General features: G+C 43.0%; 1 protein-coding gene across 2 annotated transcripts in view; it reads left to right on the forward strand.

Moving 5' to 3' along the window:
- Nucleotides 1–23921, forward strand: part of GNA14 (G protein subunit alpha 14) — a 182203-nt gene that overhangs the window by 32798 nt on the left and 125484 nt on the right. The window contains exon 1 of one of the 2 annotated variants that reach the window (XM_027616832.1): nt 4366–4489. The exons of the other annotated variant lie outside the window; for it this stretch is intronic. The gene's annotated coding sequence lies outside the window, so the exon portion shown is untranslated. Of the gene's footprint in view, nt 1–4365; nt 4490–23921 lie in introns of those variants that run through there. 2 annotated transcript variants of the gene reach the window in all.

Below are 23921 nucleotides of genomic sequence, written 5' to 3' on the forward strand. Positions count from 1 at the left end.
AAGTGAAAAGCAGTAGAGCGTTTGTGCATTTGAGGTGCTGGAAGGAGAAATTGGAGACCACATTTCCCATTTGGATTGAGAACTTCACACATACCTGTGTACCCCAGGGAGTAGTGAAGGAGAAATAAATGGCTCTCAAACTGTCCTAAGAAAATCATGTTTAAAACAAAAAACAAAACCAGCTTTTCTGACAAAAGCTCTGACAAATGCTTGAGCTCTGTTGCCAGGATAGGGACCTGACTGTCATTAACTTACCTGGTTTGAATTGCAAGGATGGAAAGGGAGATGCTTCTGTTTTCTTCTCTTCCTTTACTCATTAGGTAGATACAGCATTTGGACATCACCAAATCTGGACCTCCAATATTTTCTTTAACTGGAGAGCTGTGAAAAGGCCCCCAAACAAGGACATGCATGTCTAGTTATAGCTGGATTTTAGTTAAAAACAAGGAGAGAAGTGTTATTTCACTTATAAAATGGAGATCATTTATGATGCAAAGATACACTCTACATTTAGAATTTTTTGTTCTAGTTTTTTTTAGATTTAATTTTCTTAATTTCTGTTGCTAGCCACCATGTCCTGGGAAAGAGATACCTGTAATCTTAAACTGGGATATTACTTGGTATGATGGCAGAGGGAAAGGATGTCTCACCAGGAGGAATGCCACGGATAAAGAGAGGTGCAGCGGCAGCTTTTGGCTCCTGATCCAACACACACTTGACCAGTACATCTGTCCTTGACCTTTCCTGGAAATATACAGCAGGCTTCCCAGGGGTTAGCAGATGCTGTGCCCTCAGGGCTAGGCATATCTAAATTACAAAATTGGTGGCATTTGTCCCCACTCACCTGTTTTCTGCAGAGTGACCAAAGTTTGTTTACCAGCAGAGCTGCAGTTAACCTATATAATGTGTCTGTGTGGGAAATAGGAAAAGGTTCCCTCTTGGAGCCAATCCACGGGGCCAGATTCAGCCCTCCCTTAGCATCCTTGATGAGAAGTGTGCACTGCCCACCATCCCTTACAGAGATGCTCGGTATTGCCCCAGGGTTTAGCCTTTCTCCTTCCCCCTACTCAACACCTTCCCTGTTGTGTGCCTTTTGCTTCTAGGGTCTTCAGTTTACTGCATGACCTTATGAGACAATGACTAACATCAAACCAAAATGTCAGTAACGGTGTTTTTTTTTTCAGGCATGCTGTTATATTGCCAGGGCTGTTTTCATTGTTCAAAATGCTGTTTCCTGACTTTACATCTGGTTAAAAGAAAATCCTACTCATTTTGCAATGCTTTACTCTGATGTCAATTACTCTGAAAATTCCAGAAGCTCTCAACTGATTTATCTCCTTCTCTGACTGCTTCTAGTGCTTGGTGTGTGAATCTATTTGCATATTTCTTCTATTGCTTTGTAAGTCTTTGCACATCAGTCTCCCCTAATGGGAGATAATCACCTTGAGTTCACAGAGTGTTACTCATTTTTATAAAACCCTCAGCTCATGGTTTACTATTTAGAGGTGAATATAAGTCCTCAACAAATAATCCGGTGTTGAATGAACTGGTCAGTCAGACTTAGTTTTACCAGGAAATCCTTTGGCTTCCTGGCTTTGAGGCAGATTTACTGCCCAAGTTCACTTACTAGTGTCATTGAGCAGGAAGCACTGTGTGCAGGGTAATGTAGACTCTAGCTGGGGATATAAAAGTACATAGTGATAAAGCAACACAAGAGGTCAGAGTCCCTGCAACCTTTGGCGACTAGAGAAGACTTGATGGGAGTGGATTTTGAGCTGTACCTTGAATGATGAGCAGAATTTCAATTTGTTCATTCAGAGTCAAAACACATATCTGATGTCCTCGAATATGAGGGTACAAAGATGGCTCAGTCAGGAGTATATTTGTATCTCTTTCAAACTTTTGAGGTGGTAGAGCCCCTCAAAGTAATAGAGTTCTGTGCTCAACCCTATGAAATATAGCCAAATTAACACAAATGACTAAATGGGCTAAGTAACATACCAGACAGGTTTTAGTGCAAACAAAAAAGAAAGTGATTCCATGTGTTCAAAAAAAATTTTTTTAAATAAAAAAATATGTTGGAGAAAGTTAAAAGGGAGATTTCTATCAAATCTTATTTTTCTGTATACTTGGAAAAGCTTCTAACAGCACTGAGGATGAACACCACGCAAAATGAGTATTTTAAAACTGGCTGAAGAAGATGGGTCAGAAAGCGAATCATGAACTGAGGCAGAGGCTGTTGGTCAAGTTCATCAGCATGATGGGGCACGATGCTGTTGGTTTTGTGAGCAAAACTCAGCTTCACCTTTAAAGTTATCCTGTGACCATTCAAGTCCACTTGCTTACAGCCATTTTTGCTAAATTGTTCAGCCTCCTCCCAAGGAGTTCAGGCTGTGAGGCCAACAGAGTTTCGTGTGGTACAGATACCACATCTTGAGAAGAGACCTAAATGTGGGCAAGAAGTTTGGTTTGTCAGTGCACTTCTGATCTGTCAAGGCAGGTTCTGAAGAATGTTGTTTATTTGGAGTGCAGCCAATAGCTATAAAATCAGCTTTGAACAAATTCAACCAGGCTTGAATTTCCAGGCTGGAAATAAGATAACAAAATGGCCGAACTTTTCTCCACTGTGAATATTTGGGAAGTCTGCTTAATCCCTTACTCCTGTTTCTTTCCCCTTACATGACCACCTGAGGTATATGCCAAGGAGCATTTAATCTATGATACCCCACAGCAGTATCTGAAGCACTGATTATGGGATGCTGGGGTAGGGGGACACGAAGAGGGGAGCAAGAACCTTGGTTAAAAGGGAAACTTTTTGACTTCTCAGTCAGGTTTCTTTTTCTAATCCTAGATAAAAACCGTCAACAAATATCAATTGTGCAATACTGTGTTACGTACAACCAGTCCTTTGGCAGAAACAAAGAAATGATTGTAAAACACTGTCGTCCTTTGGAGGTTTTTGCCATCAGTTTTATGAACATGATTTAATTTCAATCATTAAGAAAATGATATTTTCTAGGGGCGCCTGGGTGGCTCACTTGGTTAAGCGTCTGACGCTTGGTTTTGGCTCAGGTCGTGAGACTGAGCCCCATGTCGTTCTCCACGGTGGGCATGGAGCCTGCTTAAGATTCATTCTCACCCTCTCCCCCACCTCTCTCTCAAAAACTATCCTTTTCTTTCTTCTTTTTTTAATCCATCCCAACATTTATGTTTGTATTTGGCTCAGTAAATGAAAGTTGTTCAGGGACACCACCCATAGACACTGAGCTTAGGTGTAGCTGGCGTTAGGGGAGAAGCATGTCCTAGTGTCGAGAAACATCAAGTGGATTTGCATTTTTCTGTTGAGAAGCACATTTTCAGGCAGTGCACTTAGCAATGTGTCCATGGACTCAGAGGGAACGGCTTCCTCCTGCAGGTGTGCAGGAGCCCCAATGTGCCATTTCCACTCTCCCTCTCCTGGGAGATAAACCTAGCCCTGGGCTCGGGCAGTCTTCCAACAGACTCCTATCTTGTCTTTGTTTAAAAAAAAATATATATATATATCAGCCTGGTCCATGAAGAGGTGCTTGTCTTTTGAAAACATCCCTAAAAGCCTTGAGTGTTTCTTTCCTATCTTCCTCTTGTTGAAATGGTTGCAATTTGAGTTTTGCCGTAGTGAAATTCATTTCCTGTGGTGGTGCTGTCCAGATTGACTTGATCACACACACATGCCTGTCAAGTGCTGGCATAGGTTAGTTGAGAGCAGCAGGAAGCGAGAAGGAAATGAGAAGCACAGTGTTCTCTAATCACACCATCAGCATTTTGCTTTGGGAACAAGGGTTTGAAGGGAGGTGTATGATGGGCTGGAGAAAAGCTGGGGCTTGGAGGCCAAATCCCCCTGCTGCCCTTTCCTCACTGTGTGCTCGCAGGCCCAGAGAAGTTAAACAGTTGCTGGTTCTATCTTCTGCAGGAGGGGGCACCAGGGACCTGTGTGTATTGCCCTCAGCGTCATGCCCACGGAAAGGCTTCAGTGCATGGTGGTTACCATTAATAGGAAGAAACAGCGAAGGTATTTGTCACTAAGAATCCTCCTCTGTGCTCACAAAGCTGTGATGGCCCATTTGGGGGAGAGAAGGCACATTCCCAACCGTAATTCATTCATTTAGCTCCTCAAATCCCTGCTGAGTGAAGCCAGGGAATAAATCCAGACATTAATTGAACAAATATTCATCAAGCATCAGCTGTGTACTTGGGACTCTTGCCAAGCGGGTGGAGAATGCAAATATGAAAGCCGGGAAACCGTGGCAAACCGCCCGGGGGGTGGAGGGGGTGCGCCGAGGCCTGGCAAACAGTTGTACCCCAGGGTGTACCTGAGCCCCGTGAGGGGGAGGAGGTGTGTGGCAGGTGGGAACTTGGCAGAGGAGATTTCCTGCAAAAGGTGGCATTTGAGCTGGGCAGAGTGGGGGAAATTCTGAGGAATGGCCTTTTGGCAGAGAGGCAACAAGTGAAGGTAAGTTTCCATCCCCACAATGACACACACAATGCTGGTCCATCCCTTGGTTTCCAGGGGCCTTCGGTGTTCTTCCTAACAGTGTCTTCTTGCTTTAAATGAAAACAAAGTTGTTTGCGGTGGACAGGGACTTGCTTAGTGCACCCAGCTCTCCCACACACATTGGGAAGACATCGAAACTTGAGCAGACTTGGCAGGGTCAAGTCCAGTGTCTGTCTGTCTGTCTTTGAGAGAAAGAGATAGCACGAGCAGGGAATGGGCAGAGCAGACGGAAAAGGAAAGAGAATCCTAAGCAGACTCCACACCCAGCATGGAGTCTGATGCAGGGCTCGATCTCACGACCCTGAGATCATGCCCTGAGCTTGAAATCAAGAGCCATTTGCTTAAATGACTGAGCCACCCAGGCACCCCCAGTGCCTTTCTTTCTAAAAAAGGGCTGCTGCTTGTCAGTTCAGTTGTAACTCAGGAGAGGGTTTCTCATGACCGTTGACGAGTCCTTCAAATTTCTTTCACCTTTTATAGACCCCAAAGTTTTAAGTTTTCGGTGTGTGCGTGGGACCCTTTCCAAAATGGAGAGACTAGGGAAGGACGCTTCACCAGGACGGACAGGCTTTCTGGCTTTCTGGTTCTCTATGTTTCTTCAGGACTTAGCAGCCTACCTACAGACACCTGAAGCTTGGTGGGGGTAAGATCATTTTAGCCTATTTAGGGCCAGCTGGAGACCAGAACACTAGAATGATCCATGGAAACTACCTTTTCCTTCCACTGCTCTGAGCTGAGGCCAGCATGGATGTAGTTGTGAAAGTCTGATGGTAACTCTTTAACCAGAAAAGACGTAATCTCTGTCTGGGACTAGAAGAACTGAATATTTGAAAAAATATAAACCCCGATTCAAGGACTGGGCCTCACCCCGTCTCTAAACTCAGTTTCTGTACCCTGAGCCTTCTTGAGTCCTGCTTTTCCATGTTACTGCTGAATTATTTCCTTATCCCTGTAACTGTTTTAACTTCGTCTGTGCAGTGATGTGTTCTGCCCTCCCACACCCCCTTCTCAGAAGACTCCAGCACATGAGGCCTTGCTGCAAAGAGGCTTTATAGATACTGCTGCATTAGGCCAATAGAAATGGTTCTACGAAGTACTTTATAAACAGTGTACAACAGTCCAGTACAAAGTGGTTTCAGCATTTTCAAACTTCCTCATTTGCTCACTAGGAGGGAAGAGTGAAAAAGTAAAACAAAACAAAACAAACAAAATCTTCAAAGCAAGTTTTACAAATTGTGTACATAGTTGACCCGGTTGTGTTTTTCTCTTAGCCTGTCTCTGCTTTGCCAAGATGGGGTTGAAAATGAGAATCTGTAGAAAAGAGAGTGGTTGTGATTCTTTGCAGGATGTGTTGGGACAGCCTTGATCAGAGTAAAGCCCGACTTACGGCCATCAGCTCAGACCTCAGACGTAGGGGTGCTCAGTGCTCTGCCATGCCCCGCGTGTGTTTGGGCATCATTTCGGCCTTCAGAATGCAGGAGCCGTGAGGGAGAGCATTTCGTTCATGCAACGTCCAGCTTTGGCTTCCACCTCTAACTGGAAGGATTAACTGCCTCGATAGTTTTTGTGGGATTCTAAAGGAACAGTACCTATGACAACACACAGAACAAAGTAAAGTGCTAACCCAGATACAGGGAAGCAACACATCTGTTAAGAAATAGTTTACCGAACTGTTTCCTGCCAATGGGTCTAGGACAAAATTTGAAATTACACATCAGGCCTGTAAGTGTGACTCCTACCTTCTCTTTCTTCCCCAGCAGAACTTTCTCCCCGATACTGCAATCTCCCTCTTCCACCCAGCTCCCTGTTTTTCCTAGGAGGAATTGATGGAGTTTTCCTAGGAGGAATTGATGGAGACATAGCCCATCCCAGGGGGAAAAAGACTGCATGCCTTGTGAGATGTGACTTTCCTATGACTAATTTTACCTGGTTTTTGTTCAGTTAAAATGATGAATCCGATACCTGCTTGCCTTTGGTGCTGAGCCAGGCACAGTCCATTGAATGGTTTCCATTTCAAGGGCTTATACTTCAGGAAGGGGAATAAGGCAAAAATAGGAAGTATTAGCTACGCTATACTGTCGTGTTAGTTACTGTGGTGACACGTGCCTTAAATACAGCTATGGCATCTGAAAATGAGAATGATTTTGAATACAGAAACTCAAGAAAGAAGTTGTGAAGGACTTACGATGGTTAAGATGTGGATGAGGGATGGCAAGCTCAAATGCCTTGAGAGGGCCAAGCGGGTAACCTCGTGAGTCAATCAGGCTGGTGTAAGAGTATAGGGAGCTGTGGTGACTGGGACAAACTGGAAAAGTTTTGGCTCTCCTAAAGAGGTGGCCACCACTCATGCCAAGCCAACGGCTGCCACCTGCAAATAAAGGCCCAGAGTCACCAGATATTCTATTTCATGAGAATGTGGAAATCCAGTCTTAGAAGAGAAAGGGTCCCATTGTTGATAACTAGTACAAACAAGGTAAGATCCCACGAGAGTAAGTGTGCACGCAGGTGTGCACGAACATGTGGTTATTAGCTTACAACCTCTGCATTAACTGTTAGAGGATGGGTTCGGGCACCCCAGGCAAAAGCTGGAACATTGGGTACATGAAGGGCTTTGTGGGAAATCTATGTGGAAAGCAGGTCAGAGGACCTCAAATGCCAAATAGGAAGTTTGGCTCCCTATTTTGAGATAAGGTTCAATGAAGGTTTTTGAGCATGGCTGTGTATTTACCTGATGGCAGAATAATTTGATCTACTCCAAGAGATGCATTCAATCAGAGCTAGGACTATCCTACTTTATTACATTCCTCTATGCCACATGTTTTACACAAATTACAGCATCTTACCCTAACAAACTAAGGTAGAAGTAGTTTTTTTTTTTTAACACTTGAGAAATGGAAGCTTTTGGTGGTCCCCTAAAAATCTTACAGCTAGGGAGGGAGTGGGGGAGGCCCTAGGATTTGAGTCCAGGGACATTTGATTATAAAGCTAAGACAGCCTCTCTGATATACCCAGATTTAAAAAGGGAAATATATTTCTTTTTTTAAAAAAGATTTTGTTTATTTGAAAGAGAGCAAGCGTGCGAGTACACAAGCAGGGGGAGAGGCAGAGGGAGAGGGAGAAGCAGACCCCCGTTGAGCAGGGAGCCTAACACAACATGGGGCTCAATCCCAGGATCCTGAGATCATGACCTGAGCCGAAGGCAGACACTTAACCGACTGAGCCACCCAGGCGCCCTTATATTCTTCCTTTTAATCTAGTACTTGTCTTCCGATAAATTTCACCAGATCCTCAAAAATCCAAAAGCCAAGGTGAAGCATTCACTTCCACCAGGAGGGCTGATGCTATGTAGCAAGTTGAGGTAGGAGGTGGAGCCCCAGCAGTGAGAGGGGTTGATCGGTACACTTCTCCGTGGGGATGGTGGGAGACGGTCCTGAAAAGGTGATGCCCGCCTTCCTGGAGGGTGAGGCTCATCTCTTAGAGCCTGTTAACATTGCTGTGCATCGCCTGTCACTAGACAGATGATTAAGTTGACTGATTCTTTCAAGGTTGTGACCCACATCTCCCTATGCGGAGGGGAGGATGGGGACTCTCTCACCCCAAAGTCTGGCCTGTCATATTGTCTGTGCTCCTGATCTGTGTCAGTAGTGATTTCAGGTGTTGAAAAATGTTTTATGTGGGCATCCTGTCATGCTTATGTGTATGCTTGGTGTGTGGTTTTCTAAATGGAAAAGTCAGTAAGATAAGGTCTAAGATCCACCAGTGGTAGAAAATTTGTTCGACAATGAGCTGATTGTGGGGATGTTTGTATTGATAACTAATATTATCTTCCTAATGATTTCATGCATAATCTTTTTCTTTTTAAGTGTGTGTGACCCAGAGAGACCTTTGCTTTTCCCCATGAGTGAATGGGTCTTCAGAAACGTTCCATCACTTGCCCTGTGCTAGGCTAGGTCTGTCTCTCGTTCTGAGTGAGAAAGCGGCTCGCCTGTTGAGACAACTGTCAGCAGACTTGTAGAACAGCACGGCAGGACATGTGAAGTTAGGGCTGCTGTGGAAAAGGTGGGACATCTGGTCACCATGCCGTGACTTCTCCCCAGCAGAGACAAACACAGGAGGGGCAGTTCTGTGAAATTTGCTTCCCGCCTTTGTCTTCAGGTCACGTTGGTTTTGTTGGGAATCTTTCCTGCCCTCCTTCAACAAGGTGGGCACACCAGTTTCCTGCAGTGCCAAGTCTGAGCCCAGACCCTTCATTTTACAGGGAGAAATCGCTTAGGAACGGACTACCAAGGGTGAGGAAAACGATGGCGAGTTTGGCTGAGTTTGAAATGGACTCTGTATTGGTTTCCAAATCTTTAGTGTTGGTCCCCTTATCCTTTCTGGGGAGAAGGCGCATGATTTTACTCTTAATGTTTTCCTGACTAGAAAGGATGTAAGTTGCAGAGCATCATTTTAGGGAGTTAACTTCTTGGTACAGGAGGCAATAACTCTGATGGTCATACTTAATTAATTCCAACTATCGGTGTTGGTTTAGGTAACCCAGAGGTTACCTAGTGTTTACCAACTCAGGGCTATAACCAAGGGGAGAGGAAAAAGGCAATATCCAGCCACCCTCCGTGCTTTCTCCACCCTGGATGAACAAACACCCCCTCCCCTTTCAACAAACACATATCTATAAAGGCAGAGCTGACTCATGCTATGGCTTTTCAGAATGAAATTCAGTGATGCCTGAACCCCAAGAAGATACCCTGAACAAAGAGTGTTCTTTGCTCTTCCAGGAACCCTGGCTTCCTAATAAAAACCTAGCTCACTCCATTTTGCGTGAATAAAATTTCTAGGTCAAAGTCAAATGAATGGGCAATACTAATAGTTTGTTTAAGGCAGAGGCAGTTAAATAGATGTGCTCTTAAAAGTCTCAGGGAAATAAAGTGGCCTGGCCTATCAGAAAGGTGCACTCTCCCCACAATGGATGATCTGCTTCCGGGGCCAAGCAGGGATCTGAGCCTGTGAATACCAATGCCAGGTTTTGGTAAACGGGTCCTAAAAGTTCCTGGAAGATTCCTGGGGCACCTGAAGTTTCTCTGGTTCCAAACTTGATTTTTAAAAATGTGCTATAGTCTGTAGAAAATCAAAGAACAAGGAAGATGGCTTTGGGTGCTATCTAAAACAAGACAGCTCTCCTTTTTGGCTCTGCTGGGACTTTGCTTTCCTTACTGTGGTTATCGTGTGAACCACCCCCCACCCCACCCCTCAGTGTGTCCCCAGGCATTTTGGGGCAGTGGCTCAGAGGACTGAAATGTGTTCCCTCCTTTGAACAAGTGGCCATGACAATAACAGTTCAGAGCAATGCGGTAAGTGCTCAGTATATACGTGTGCAGCAGGGAAAGGTATTAATTCTTTCTGAGGACAGCAGAAGGACTTTCCGGCCGAGGTGACCTCTGCCTCAGGTTCAGACCTCAGAGTAGGAGGGTGTCACCCCATAAAGAAGGGTCGGTAGCAGCTTGCATGCTGTATGTGCTCAACTGTGCTGTGTTTTGGATTTTATATTGAACACATTGTCCCGTTTCTGGACTGTTCGCTTTGCAGTCTGATCCTTGCTTCTGTGGCCTCTGATTAAATGAGTTTGTGAAACTTGCTGTATTTTATTCTCTTCCTGTATTCATTTAGCCCTCAGCCACTTATTAAGCATCTGCTCATCTGGCTTCCTTGTTTCCGGGGAAAGCACTGTGCCAAACATAAAATCCCTGTAGACTTTGCTTGATGGTCAAGACATCACCAGACCCTGCTGGCTGCTTTGGTGTTCCCCGTTCATTCAACAAGAAATGCTGAAAAAAACTCAAAAACATTTTATTGGTTGGGCTTCCGTGGTAACAAGCAACAGACACTAACTTAAGGAAAAAAAGAATTCATTGACGGGACAGGGGTGTGGTAGATGGAATAAGGACCTCCCCAAAATGTCCATGTCCGAGTCCCTGAAACCTGTGAATATTACCTTACATGGTAAAAGGGATTTTGTAGATGGATTACGGATCTTGAAATGGGCAGAGTAGCCTGGATTATCCAGGTGAGTCCAGTGTAATAAGCATGGTCTTTTTTCTGTTTGTTTGTTTAAGATTTTATTTATTTCTTTGTGACAGAGAACACAAGCCGGGGAGAGGGGCAGAGGGAGAGGAAGAGTGAAGCAGATTTCCCACTGAGCAGGGAGCCCAGTGCGGGGCTTGATCCCAGGACTCTGAGATCATGACCAGAGCTGAAGGCAGACGCTTAACTGCCTGAGCCACCCAGGCACCCCAATAACAGGGTCTTTATAAGAGGGAGACAAGGTCAGAAGCAGAGGTCAGAGGGATGCTATAGCCAGAGCAGACCACAAGTCAGAAAATGCAAGTTACCTGTTAGACAGTGGAAAAATCAAGTTTTTTATGGATTAATCTCTAGAGCCTCCAGGAAAAAATGCAGACCTGTCAACCCCTTGATTTTTAGGACTTCGGGTCTCTAGAACTATGAGAGAATAAGTGTGCCTGTGAGTGCACACACATGTGTTTGAGGGGAAATTGACATAACCTAAGATGCACCATTTTAAAGTGATCAGTGACTTTTCGTACATTCACGAAGTCTTGCAGCCATCCCTCCATGTCCTTCCAAAACATTTTCATCGCCCCCAAAAGGAAGCTTGGTAGTTAGGCAGCAGTTGCTTTCCATCCCTCAATCCCTTTCCCCTAGTAACCACCAATTTGTGTTCCGTCTCAATGAATTTACCTGTTGTACATATTGTATTTAAATGCCATCATATACTATGTGACGTTTTGTGTCTAACTTCTTTCAGCTAGCATAATGTTTTTGAGGTTCATCCATATGGTAGCATATATCACTACTTCGCTCCTTTTTATGGCTGAGTAATACTCCATTGTGTGGCCACACCACAACTTCCTGACCCATTCATCCACTGACGGGCATTTGGGCTGTTTGGATCATCAGGCTATTGGGAATAGTGCTGCTATGAATATGCATGTGCAATGTACTTATTTGAACACTTGCTTTTAATTCTTCTAAGTGTACACTTAGGAGTGAAATTGCTGCATCTTGTGATGCCTCGGTTTAACTTCTTGATCAGTTGCTAAACTGTTTTCCTTAGCACCTGAACCATTTTATACTCCTGCCTGTAATACACAAGGGTTTCAATTTCTCCACATCCTTGTCAATACTTAATATTTTCCTTTAAAAAAAAATATAATGGGGCGCCTGGCTAGCTCAGTCAGTAGAGCATGCAACTCTTGATCTCAGGGTCGTGAGTTCAAGCCCCACGTTGGGCATGGAGCCTACTTAAAAAAAATTATAGCTATCCTAATGGGGTTCTCAGTGTGGTTTTGCTTTGCTTTCCCCTAATGACTAATGACGTTAAGTGTCAATTTTTATGTGCATATCTTATTTGTAGAAAGGTATACTTAAGTCCTTTGCCTATTTTTAAATTGAGTTTTTTGGTCTTTTTGCTGAGTTGTAAGAGTTGTTTTTTGTTCAGGTACTTTGGATGCTAGACTCTCAGTGTTGTCTTAAGCCACTAAGTTTGTGGTAATTTGTTACAACAGCAATAAAAAAAAAAAAAAACTAATACAGAAGGACTCAGTTGAAGGAAAAAATAAACAACTAAGTTGTGGAAAAGATGTTCTGGGATTTTGGTAGCAGGAATTAATGGCTGATCCATTTGAGACATTCCTTTTAAGATGTATTTATTCTAATTGCCTTCAGTTCCTGTGTCCCTGACTTAAAAGAGGAGAGTGGCCGTATAGTTTGAATAATGTTCCATTGCTAGGTCAGAAGAAAGCAGATTTCCTTGATTGCTAGTACCACTGAGACTGCATTAATTGAAATACAAGTGTTATTACCAGAAGGAAGGGCAAATGGAAGCTGGAAAGGCAAAAATAGAAGGAATCTACATAGGTATACAAAGAAGGTAATACTACAGAATAGCAAAATAAGCCTAACATGAAGCCTTCAAAAGCTTTGAGAGTCCAGAAGATAAATTTGGAATTATAAAATGGGGAAGATGTGGCACAAGACAAGCACCAGTAAAAGCAAACATAGGAGGTTTAGTGGATAGACATCACAGGCTTTATCAATAGAGGCATACCATCTGAGAAAAAGGAGGTGACAGTCCTGTTCCTTTCTGCACTGGTCACATACTACTTCGCATTCCATTTTGGGCTTTCTACTTTGGGAGTCATACAGGCTAAGTAGAGCATTTTCAGAGATGAGAGGCCAGGAGACTGGAGTCATGCCACTGGCGTAATAGAGAAAATGGGATGATTCTGGGTGAGAGGAAGTAGACCATGATAAACGTATTCAAAGCAGGCAGGATTAAGACCAAAATCTCAGTAGTTAAGAAATAGACAAGTTTTGTTAATCTCACCACCCAGCTGGGCTTGTGGTAGTGAGAATTGAGTTCAGCTTCTTGGATCATAGGGCTCCACCTTTGTCCAGACATTTGCCTCCTCATGCAGTTAAGGAAGAGGGGTAAAAGGGTCCTGCTTGCATGTGTGGACGTGTGTTCATAGACCATGCCTGGCCATTCTCACTCCATGGGCTAAAACTCAGTCACGTGACCACACCCACTGCAAAGAATGCTGGGAAATGTGGTCTTGCTGCTTAAAAAAAAAATAGTGACGTGGACTTTAGTGAGCACCAGTCGATTTCCCAAGACCACACACAGTGGGCCCCCAACTCTGGGAAAGTGAGATTAATTATTGACCCCAGGAGGAAAAAGGGAGGAAGCAAATAGCAATCCCTGCCTTTGCTTTTCTGTTAGCATTAGCTTGGCCTCTTCATCTTCCTTTTCCCTTCCACTTATTTGTCTCTCCCTTCCCCTTCACAGGACTTATCTTTATGTTGACTCTGATTTCATGACTTCTGAGCCTTGCTCGTCCTTTCCTGCTCTGTCTTAATTATGATTATGTGGCTGCAGTTAAGTTTTACTATACGTACAGTGGATAGACCACACTGATGGCTCACGGTCCAGATGTGGCTTGAAGTCTTGGCAAGGTCAAAGTGTGTGCGCGCGTGTGTGTGTACCATGTTTAACAATTGTGTTAATCCAGTAAAATTCCAGATGTAGGTTTTCCTCGAAATAGAAGATCAAGCAACTGAGTGTGCATGTCCGAATGGGCAAAGAATGGAAAGCAAGGGTTCTCCATGCTGCCACAGTCTCTGTGACTGCCTCTTGTCTTTGCAGTGCTGAGAACTAGTGTCAGTCTCCTTGGCACATTCGTGCGGTCATTTTTTATACTGTTCCCTCAAGATTTTGTGATCCCTCCCTGATGATTGCAGTCACATATGTTTGGGATTATTGGCTTTTCCTACTGCCACTTCAGCTGAAACACTGGTTGGAGTGGAGCATAGAGGAGATCACAGCACCAGAGACTAGGTGGGCGGAGGGAGGACACCGAGACCAAAGGACACGAAGATATTTATCCCATGTGGAATGGAGGACAGCAGGTGGTATAGAGCATGGTCTCTAAGCCTTGATTGTGCACCTCATGTGGATGTATGTACCCCACAAAATAGGAATTGTTACTTAAAAATCACATGAATACACTTCTATGTCCAGATGTAGTATACTCTCCAGGTCATAGTTAAAGATGACCATATATCCCTATTCCAAGTCATCTTCATTATAAATTTGGATTTGGGGGCCAAATTTTCAGTTGGCAGATGTAGATGCTTAATGTTATCTTCAATTAGCAGTTTCTTGGCGTTATTTAAGCCTCTCCCACATTTTGTGAGGGTTAGTTTTATTGAGACTAGATAATGTATTCCTTAAGCCCTGTGAACTAGACAGTTAAGCGTATTGCAATAAGCTGAATGGGAATGAACAACTAGGTCCACCTCTGTCAACCCCTCTAAGCTGCAGAATTTTATTTCTGCCCCTTTCTCAGGATTCCTTTCACACAACCTGACGGGAACTCATCAGACAGGTGAAGGTACCAGTGTTTAAGACTTAAAAGTTTAACATAAAATTAACATGTTGAATCCCAATACTCTCCTCCTGTGCATCAAGGAAACATCTTGCTTATCCTCCGACCCCCTTTGGGTCAGCTGGTGGAGGGGAAGAGCCTTGCTACTCAAGCAGTGGTCCCTAAAGAAGCATAGGCATCGCTTGGGAATGTTCTAGAAATGTCAACTCTTAAACCACACCTCAGACCTACTGAGTCAGAATCTGCATTTTAACAAGAGTCGCAGGAGATGTATATGCACAGAAAAGATTTAGAAACACTAGTTAAGGGGCCAGCGGAGGATTTGGCGGGGTGGGGATGGGACGGTGGAGGGCCAAAGGCATGAAGAAGAGTTGCTGGGATCTCATCATAACCCTGGACACAGTAGTTAGGGTGTTAAGCAGTCTCAGAAATGCGTCAGCTGGAGTCAAATAGAACTAATCTGAAAAGATAATTTTAAAAAATCCCCAACCCTTCCGCCAATAAGAAGATAAAACAAAAACAATTCAAATCGCACATAAATGTTTACTGGAATTCCATGCACTTACAGAGAAAGCCTTCGTTTTGGAATCTGGAGTCCGAGGAGTCCGGTTTCCCTCAGTGGGGTGTTTTGGCTGCCAGAGCCTCTCCAAATTTCCCAACTGCCTGTGGTTTATCACTCTGTGTAGCTGAAGGGCCAATGACCTCATGCATAAATTTAATGCTTTCCTGTCTCCCTTGATTGTTTTTTCTCCTTCCCATCCTCTCAAACCAGAGCTCAGTCTTGAAGTCCTTGCCTCCATTTCCTAGGCAGATGCATAGAACAAAGGCTTTGTTATCTCTGAATTTGTTTGGGAATTAGACCAGTTAGAGATGGAGTGAAGCTTTTGCCTGTCCCGAGACAACTAGGCCTTGCACCAGCGAGTGCTGCTGGGAAATGATTGCACATCCTTCTGTATGCAGTTTGACCAAAACAGAAGAAAATGGCACTGCAGAAATAAGTGATGCATCATGGCTGGGTGGAGGGGTGAGAACCCAGCCCTGCCAGCCAGATTGGGATTTCTGTCAGTACAATCAAGGTTTTGGACACCTCCTAGAGACTGCTCAGGGCCCTGAGAATTTAAAGGTGAGCAAGACCAGTTCTCTGACCCTATGGAGCCCAGGTTGTATGGCAAATACAGGTACATAGATAGATACTGTGGCAACCACAGATAAGGTGCACAAGAACCAGAATGTGTAGAAGGTGTCAAATGGTAAGAGTCGAGCGAATGATCACGTTTTGTGGTAGCTGGGAGGATGGGGCAAAGAGGGGTTTTTTTTGAAAGGTTGCATCACCTTTGTCCATTGGACTCTCAAGGTTAGATAGCAAATTGATGTGCAAATTGGCATTGAGTGTTGGCCAGCTGCAAGGCCAAGGGGGTGGATAGATCTCAGGAGCAGCAGATGGAGACTGGATTTTCTCCTGGTGGACAGTGTCTCTGAACCAGGTGTACTTCCCTGGGATGCAAATCAGAGGAGGGGATGGAAAGGTTGGTAATATTGTAGGCGGGCAGTGTTAAGGTGGAGATTGAGGGAAAACATGGCTCCGAGGACCTGCTGAAATACTGAGCTGTAATTGACTAACAGCACACATTCCAAGTATTCTATAGTTTCTCAGGGCCTTTTTATGTGTGGAGTAGGATCGGTGCAGGCTCAGAAGCTTTGGGTCTCTTGGGTGGACAAACACAGAGTTGATAGTCAAGTGCCAGGGAAAGGGTATTGAAACGGTAGAACACATGGTCTGGGCTCTGCAGAGAAGAAAATGAAGCCACAGGGAAAAATAATTTGAGGAAAAGCGGGGGCCTTGAGGAACCCAAGGTACTTAGGAGCTCCAGGGAGCTGATCTGAAGTTATGGTCAGAGAGTAAGATGATGAAATTTACTATTTCACAAGTGGAACTTTCCAGCTGATATCAAGGTTGGGGTCTCAGATTTCCCCTGTACCTCTTCCTCTGTGAACTGAGCTTGGCCTGTCTCCCTGTATTTATTGAAGGTGGCAGGGGAGGGCCACCAACAGATAAAGCTGCGTAATGGGAGATTATAGCAAGAGTCCATAGGAGCATGGGATCACAGCTGTTTCTTCTAGGAGTTCCAGAGCCCTGGGGCCTAAAGAGTCCATGAGTAGGCCAAACTGGGGGAAGAGAAGCTTCCTGTCACTTGAGATTCAACTACAGTGACCTGTTGTTTTCATCAGGCCTCTATTTCCTAAAAGAGAATCTGATTTGGTTGGTTCTGTCAATACCCAAACCAAAGTCACCTCTACCAAATCTCGTCTGAAAGTGGACCTCCCTGTTGTCTAGCCAATACAGCTGTGTGGGACTAGGATCTGGATCCAGGGCCACCATCTGTGGTAGAAAACACTTGAGAGCAGTTAGTTCGCATGGGCACAGGGCCTCATGTTATCTTCACAACCTCATGACGTAGGTACTATCATTATCTTTTTACGTGAGAAAAAACCAGCACAGAGGTTACATGACTAGCCCATGTGTACATGATTCCAAACATGTTTCTCAAGGTGGCAGCAGGCTTCATGGTTTCTTCCCTCAGCCTGTCACAGACCAGCAAAAAAAACTAAGTTTTCATGTGGTCCCTGTAAATGTGGGTCTGTCTCCTCCCACACACCTTCATATCCCCACAATGCACACAAGGCTTGTAAGAACTACAGGTGGACTTAACTGTCTATAGGGTGAGAATATAATTCGTCATTCAAACTGGGACAGTCTGAGAGTAAAAGTGGGCACTATTAATAGCCATGCCAGCACAACAGGCACAAATTAGGACTGTCTGGGATAAACCAGGTTGTATGGTCACTTTACTTATATGGTACTTGGTTAGTGAGAATTGAAAGAAGCTCTAAGTGGACCCATAAAATTTCCAGCCTTTCTGGATATACTTGCATGAAGATATTTTTTTCACCTCCATTCAATTTCTTAAATTTCATGAAATTTTTTTTCATGAAATTTTTAAAAAGATATTATTTGAGAGAGAGAGCATGAGTGCAGGATGGGGGGAGAGACATGTAGACTCCCCGCTGAGCAGGGAGTCCGACACGACATGGGGCTCCATCCGAGGACCCTGAGATCATGATCTGAGCTAAAGTCAGATGCTGAACTGACTGAGCCACCTAGGTGCCCCAAATTTTGTGAGTTTTAAGGCAGCCCTGCTAATCTGCGTCTTCAGATGGTAGCAGCATGTCGGGACACCTGGGTGGCTCAGTCGGTTAAGCGGCTGCCTTCGGCCCGGGTCATGATCCCAGGGTCCTGGGATCGAGTCCCACATCGGGCTCCTTGCTCAGCAGGGAGCCTGCTTCTCCCTCTCTCTCCCTCTGCTTGTGCTCTCTCTGTCAAATAAAATAAAATCTTTAAAAAAAAAAAAAGATGGTAGCAGCATGTGAACAAACCTTTTCACTTTATGGATTGCTATGTTTCATCATTGTTGCTATTCCAACAGTTGAGTCACATTTGAAGCGCAGTGTAGAACAAGTTCTAAACAAGTTTTTCAAGTCATATAAAACTGTCATTGACCCTAAACATAATAATACAGTTTTCTAGAATTATGTGAGAGATCAAAACCACAGAGTCACTGATGCAGGACAGTCCCAAAGGTCCTCAGATAAAAGCGAGACAAGACTTAATCTTGTGGCTGTGATCATTCATCATTTCACTCCATCACCCTTGGCCTCCTCTTTGTAGGTTCTGATGATGAGTGTCCTCACACTGCTGTGATAAGAACTCTTAATGGTGAGAGGGGAGTATTTATGATTTCTTTCCTTACTTCCATAAAAGACCCAACTCCTCAGAGAACAATAGTTGTGAGATCATTTGATGGGGAAAAAATGAGTTTACTCAGAGCTGTGTAAGTAGCAGAGCCAGTCACTGGGGTGCTGGGATCCATGAGAGCCTGAGGAAATAATGAGTTCACCATCAAAACAGCCCCCCAGAGCCCTGATACTGCTACCAGCAATTCCAAAATACTCTTCAAATTTTTTTCTTTCTGCTTCTAGATTCTATAGAGCCCTCTTTGGAAGTGGTCAATAAATAGGCAGGTTCCAGAGAGTTTAATTGATAGGAAAAAATCAGAAGTTTAAGGAGGCTATGCTAAAATGATTCTAATTGTGTTGATGGTAAATTAGCTCCCTCCTGAGAGCCCTTTTGGCAAAGAAAAGTCTTATCTGAGAGATGGCAGCCTTGGTGGGAGGGTGCCCCACCATTGGAAGATGGTTGGAGTTGGGTATTTTTTTTTTTTTAAGTACCTTGACTTGAATCCACTAAAAGGCTTGTGGCTACCAGACCAACTCATTTAATATCTGAATAGATGAAGGATACGCTGTGGTCAAGGTCTGAGACGAAGGTACTCTGTTATACTAACCAAACTGGTAAAGCTGTGAACTTTGATAGATGGGGAAATGGGGTTTCTGAGATTCTTTTGAAGTGCAGAGTGTTGAAGAAAGTATGGGTCAGTTATTCCCTCTGACTGAAGGAAGCAGTAAATGCTAGTGTCAAAGCTCATATAATCTGGTAATAAGTAAACTGAGTTCTTGAGTATTTTTCTCTTCTCCCCCCCCCCATTAACTCTTTAAACATACTGTGGATCTACATATTATCAAGTGTCTTGGTGTCTAGCATAAATCTCTTATTTCCCAATTGTTTGTAGAAGACCAGGAACATAATTGTTACAAAGGATATTTGTGCATTATTAGGTTTCTGTGCATACATATACTACTGCCTTATGGGAAATGCTAGATTCTTAGCAAGAAAGAGGCATAAGTTTGTGACCTATTTGCTGATAACGTGGGGTTCAGATGTCTGACATGTTTAGGTTAGCAGATCAGGCTCATATTTTCATGTCATTTACTCTGGAAGACATTTTCTCTGTTTCTGAGAAGAGTCATAAATTCAGGAACGTTTAAAACATTAATCCAGCGTTTTTATTACTTGTTATTGGATGGAGTCATGGAATACATTGCATGCCCTTAAAAGTTTGGGGAATGAGTGTAAATTTTTAGAACATGGAGAATAGAAATATTGAACGGACAACTCAATTCTGATGATGTCCCCCGCCTTTCCTTCCACATTTCTTACAACATTAGTTGCTAGGGAATATCTAATTACTGGGCTTATAACCCCATGTTATCTCATTTTTAATAAAACTACCCAAATTCATGAACTGGAAATCTTCAGTGATAGTATGATTAAATAGTATAAGATGAAGATATTACTCTGTGAAAATGGGCTATTTCTTTAAAAATGTGACTTCTGTCTTCATAAGCAAAAATATAAACCATAAACGTGGAGGGAGTCTAATTGTAGATGGGAAGTAAAGTATTTCATATTTTAAAAATTCTGATCATTTACACTGCACAAACAATATTCAGGACAGACACTATTATCAACTGAGGAAATATGTGGACTTTCCAAGAGCGTCAGTCATACTTATTTTAATCTTTGCCCTGTGTAATCTCTGGACAAACAGCAAAGAATCCTCTTTCAATATAATTCTCTTTTCCGCATCCGCCCCTCACTATATCCCTCAATCTGTCTCCCTTGACAAGCCAAAATACAGAACTGAAAATCCACAGAACAGTTCTTTGCTTAGCAGAAATTTTATATCTCTCCAATTAAAAATACACAACAGTGAAAGATTTTGTTTTATCATCTTAGTAAATGCTCATCATCCCTAAAGATAATAAAAATTCATTAACATTTCAGCACCGTGGATAGCACCACTCAGCGGTACATCCCCCTTCCCCAATTGTAGTCATGCTACCTCTAGTCTGACAAGGTGGTTAGAGATAGCGGGGTTGCCATAAAATGGCAGTTCTTATACTTGGCTTCACATTAAAATTACCTGAAGAACTTGAAATATCCTGAAGTCCAGCCTTCACCACCCTAAGCAATTAGAATATCTGGAGTAGGTCCCCAGTGTTAATTCGTAAGGCTTCCCAGCCTTAAAACCACCAAAGTGGTAATTTCTAAGGAATAACTGAAGTTTGCTTCTAAAATAGAGGTTCTCAAACTTAATTGCGTCTTAGAATTATCCAGGTAGCTTAAAAACAAAATCCTTGCCTACGCTCATCCCTGGACATTGTAGCTAAATTGGCCTGAGTTGGGGCACAGACATCAGTGGTTTTAAATATATCTTCAGGTGATTCTAGCATATAAGGGTTGGTTAAACACTACTCGAAAGCAAGACCTAAAATTAAAATTTTTTTCATGTGGGATGTTTAGGCAAATTTGATATCTCAATAGGAGTCCCACATTCTAGAAGGAAGCAATGTCTGGTTTTCATGACATTGGACTTGAAATTGAGAAACTCTGGCTCTAGCCAGATGTGCAGTCAGATGGGACTCTAGAAGCTACCTTCTGCTCCTCGCCTAGGCCAAAGCCCCCACGCTAAATGTTAGATAAGAGCATGATGTATGGAATTATAACTTGTCCACAAACATCTTTTGTCTCAGCTACCACTAGAGATTTCAAATTATATTCTGGAGAAGTTAAAAGTTACCTTAGCAGCTCGATTTATCTCCCCCTACCAGTAGGACAAATCTCTGGCTTATTCACTCTTGTTTAATAAGTTGAGAGTGTGTGGCAGACACCAGAGTTTACATGCTCTCAAATAGTCGGCATGCTCACCTGTGTTGTCAGTATTCTCTGCATTTACATTGGAGCCATGTGATTCTGAGCATGGAGTTATAAGAACTCCCATACCCACCCCTTTTCCTCTCTCTCTCTCTCTCTCTCTCTCTCTCTTTTTTTTCTGTGCCAACATTGGATGGATCACATGTTGTACACATCACTTCAACATGGAGCAGGGTTGCCTGCCTGCATGAGATTGAGAGTAGATTGAAAAGCTCCTGAGATTATGTATCAGAGCTTGACCAGTGTGATGGATGCTGTTAATTATATATAATGAGATTCTTAAAGATTAATGAATATTCCTCAGACTTTGAGCTAATGAGAATTCCTGTGTTCCCATCTATTCAAATTAGGAGAAACAGTATATGCAATATATGTGTTCCAGATGGTATACATTTTTTCCCATTAGTCATTAGCTGTACTGCTGTGTACATTTAATGACCTTTCCAGATTCGTGGCGACCTGGGGAAAAAAATTCTTCAATTTACTTGGAAAAGTGGCACTTAGGTGGCACAAGAATTTCAGTTGCTTTTGGCCACTAATGATCTTTGCATTGTGATGGTTCTTAACCTGTGGTCACGTATCCTAGTCCCTTGGAGGTTTTGATGAAAGATCTTCCTCATTGTGTTGCTCATTCTTTGCCTTCCCCCGTTTCTTGATCACTCCATCACAGAGCCTGCAGATGCCCCAATACTCACTTCCTTGAGCATAGGTCGATTTTATCTCAATGGGAGCTGAAACCTAGATCTTCACTATTGATGTTCCCCTTGCCTGCAAACTCAGCATCCTTTATACTTAGTCAACTTAGATATTCTCTGGAAATTTCCAGGGTTTAAGAAAAATAGTAAGCAGACTATAAAAGTAACCTGTAATCTAATTTTAGCTGAAATAACATCACTAGGTATTTATTTAGCATTAACAGTGTGTTTACGGCTTATACCTGCAATTCCTAATCACTTAGTTCTACAGACCCGTGCTTGTCTACCTGCAACATTATTTCTACGAAGCCATCAATGGAACATCTCGCAAATTATTGCTATAGTTCACTAAACTATGACCCCAAAGCATTCAGAAGCATCCCCTTTTTACTTGTCTAATTGGATTTGGCCTGACCTTGTTTTAAACCATATAGAGTCCCCAGGAGACACATATACAGCAGGTTTTTGCAAGATTTTCAAGTCATGGGATATCATTTAGGCTAATCATTGCTTTAAAATATTTAAATTATTTGATAGACTCAATTACCTTGGCTAATGCAGATTAATTTTTTATCTGTAGCTAGTTAATTTCAGTTTCTAATTACAGATGGTGATTTTGATATAAATATTTTTAAAAGCTGTGGGTCACAGGTTACATGTCAATTGATTGCATATTGAAACAAAGCTGCCTCTTTCTTCTAAGATACCTTTTGAAATGTCCTTAGAATTAGGGTCTAGTTACATACTCTGTAGAACTAAGATATAGATCTATCTATATATTTTCATTTTATGAAAAAGGTGGAAGGAGAAAAACGTACGAAGGTGGGACTGATCTAACATAGGGGGAAGATGTGAGATTAGACTGGATTTATTTGGGATATTATTTCCCAGCCTAAATAGTTTCACAGACACATTTTATAATCATTTTTCCCTTCTGAGTTGAGTCTTTACCTGATACTTTTTATCTTGGGAAACATTCTTATTGCTATGATTGTCCCTTTTCCAATTCCTTATCACCTGCTGGCCAAAAGATCACCTACTGCCAGTGAAGACCAACTGTAGTTTTTCAAATGACCTGATTTTTCTGCTTTAACTTAGATCATTTTCATGGGCTTTCCAGTTCACACTACTCAGGGCTTCCCCTCAGTCCTCTGGTCTCTCCACCATTCTCTCTTGATTGCTCCTCCGTATTGCTAGAAGACCAACATTTTCACAGTGTAAATAAGCTTGAGGTGAAAACAGATTCTCTGGTAATGCAACACTCTAGCATTCAAGTCAAACTCCTGATTTGCATCCATCTACACCCTTTGTCCAGGCCCAGAAGGGAAAAACCAGTAACTATTTTTGGCTTGTCTATAAACACAAGTTTCAGCTCATAGAATTTGAATTCCCAGGATAAAAGTTTAGTTTCAGGCTCAATAAAAACAGTGCATTCTGCATTCTCTTGCTCTTGCATGTTCTCTCTCTATAGTCTCAGCCTCCAGAACCTGGCATATTAGAGAAACACCAGAAAGACTGATGCAATTGAAGTGCAAAAGGGTTGAAGGACAACAATTGCTGTCTTACTTGTAGTATTTCTATGTTTTTCCCACTTATAAATTGACATATGCTTACCATTCAGGCAAATGACTACACTGTTGAGTGTAAATATAAGTGGCAAATTAGTATTTCTTTCATTTGACTATTAACTGCTCATAATATGTAAGCAGGACAGGCTGGCCTTGGCCCTGTGCTGTATCTCTGGGGCCTGATCTCTGTATTTCAGTGTCTGACTAGTCTCCCAGCCTGTCCGTCTAGGTTTGCTTTCACTTGTCCCCATTCTGGATTCTTAGTGGGGCTTCACTTCAGCCTAGCCTTCCCTGACACTCAGCCGTGTTCACAGGGACTCCTTTCTCTCAATCCAGTAACAATAGCACCAGACCTTCTTACATGTCTTCAGCCGCCTGTGTCCCGACTCCACAATATCTCCATTGCCTAAATGAGTATCATTCTGCACCTCTGGTGGACATCAATACCCCTTACTTTTGAAGGTCCCATCTGAGCTTGTCATCATCCCCTAA

This window comes from Zalophus californianus, chromosome 13 (genome assembly GCF_009762305.2).
Source record: "Zalophus californianus isolate mZalCal1 chromosome 13, mZalCal1.pri.v2, whole genome shotgun sequence".
Classification (NCBI taxonomy): Eukaryota; Metazoa; Chordata; class Mammalia; order Carnivora; family Otariidae; genus Zalophus; species Zalophus californianus.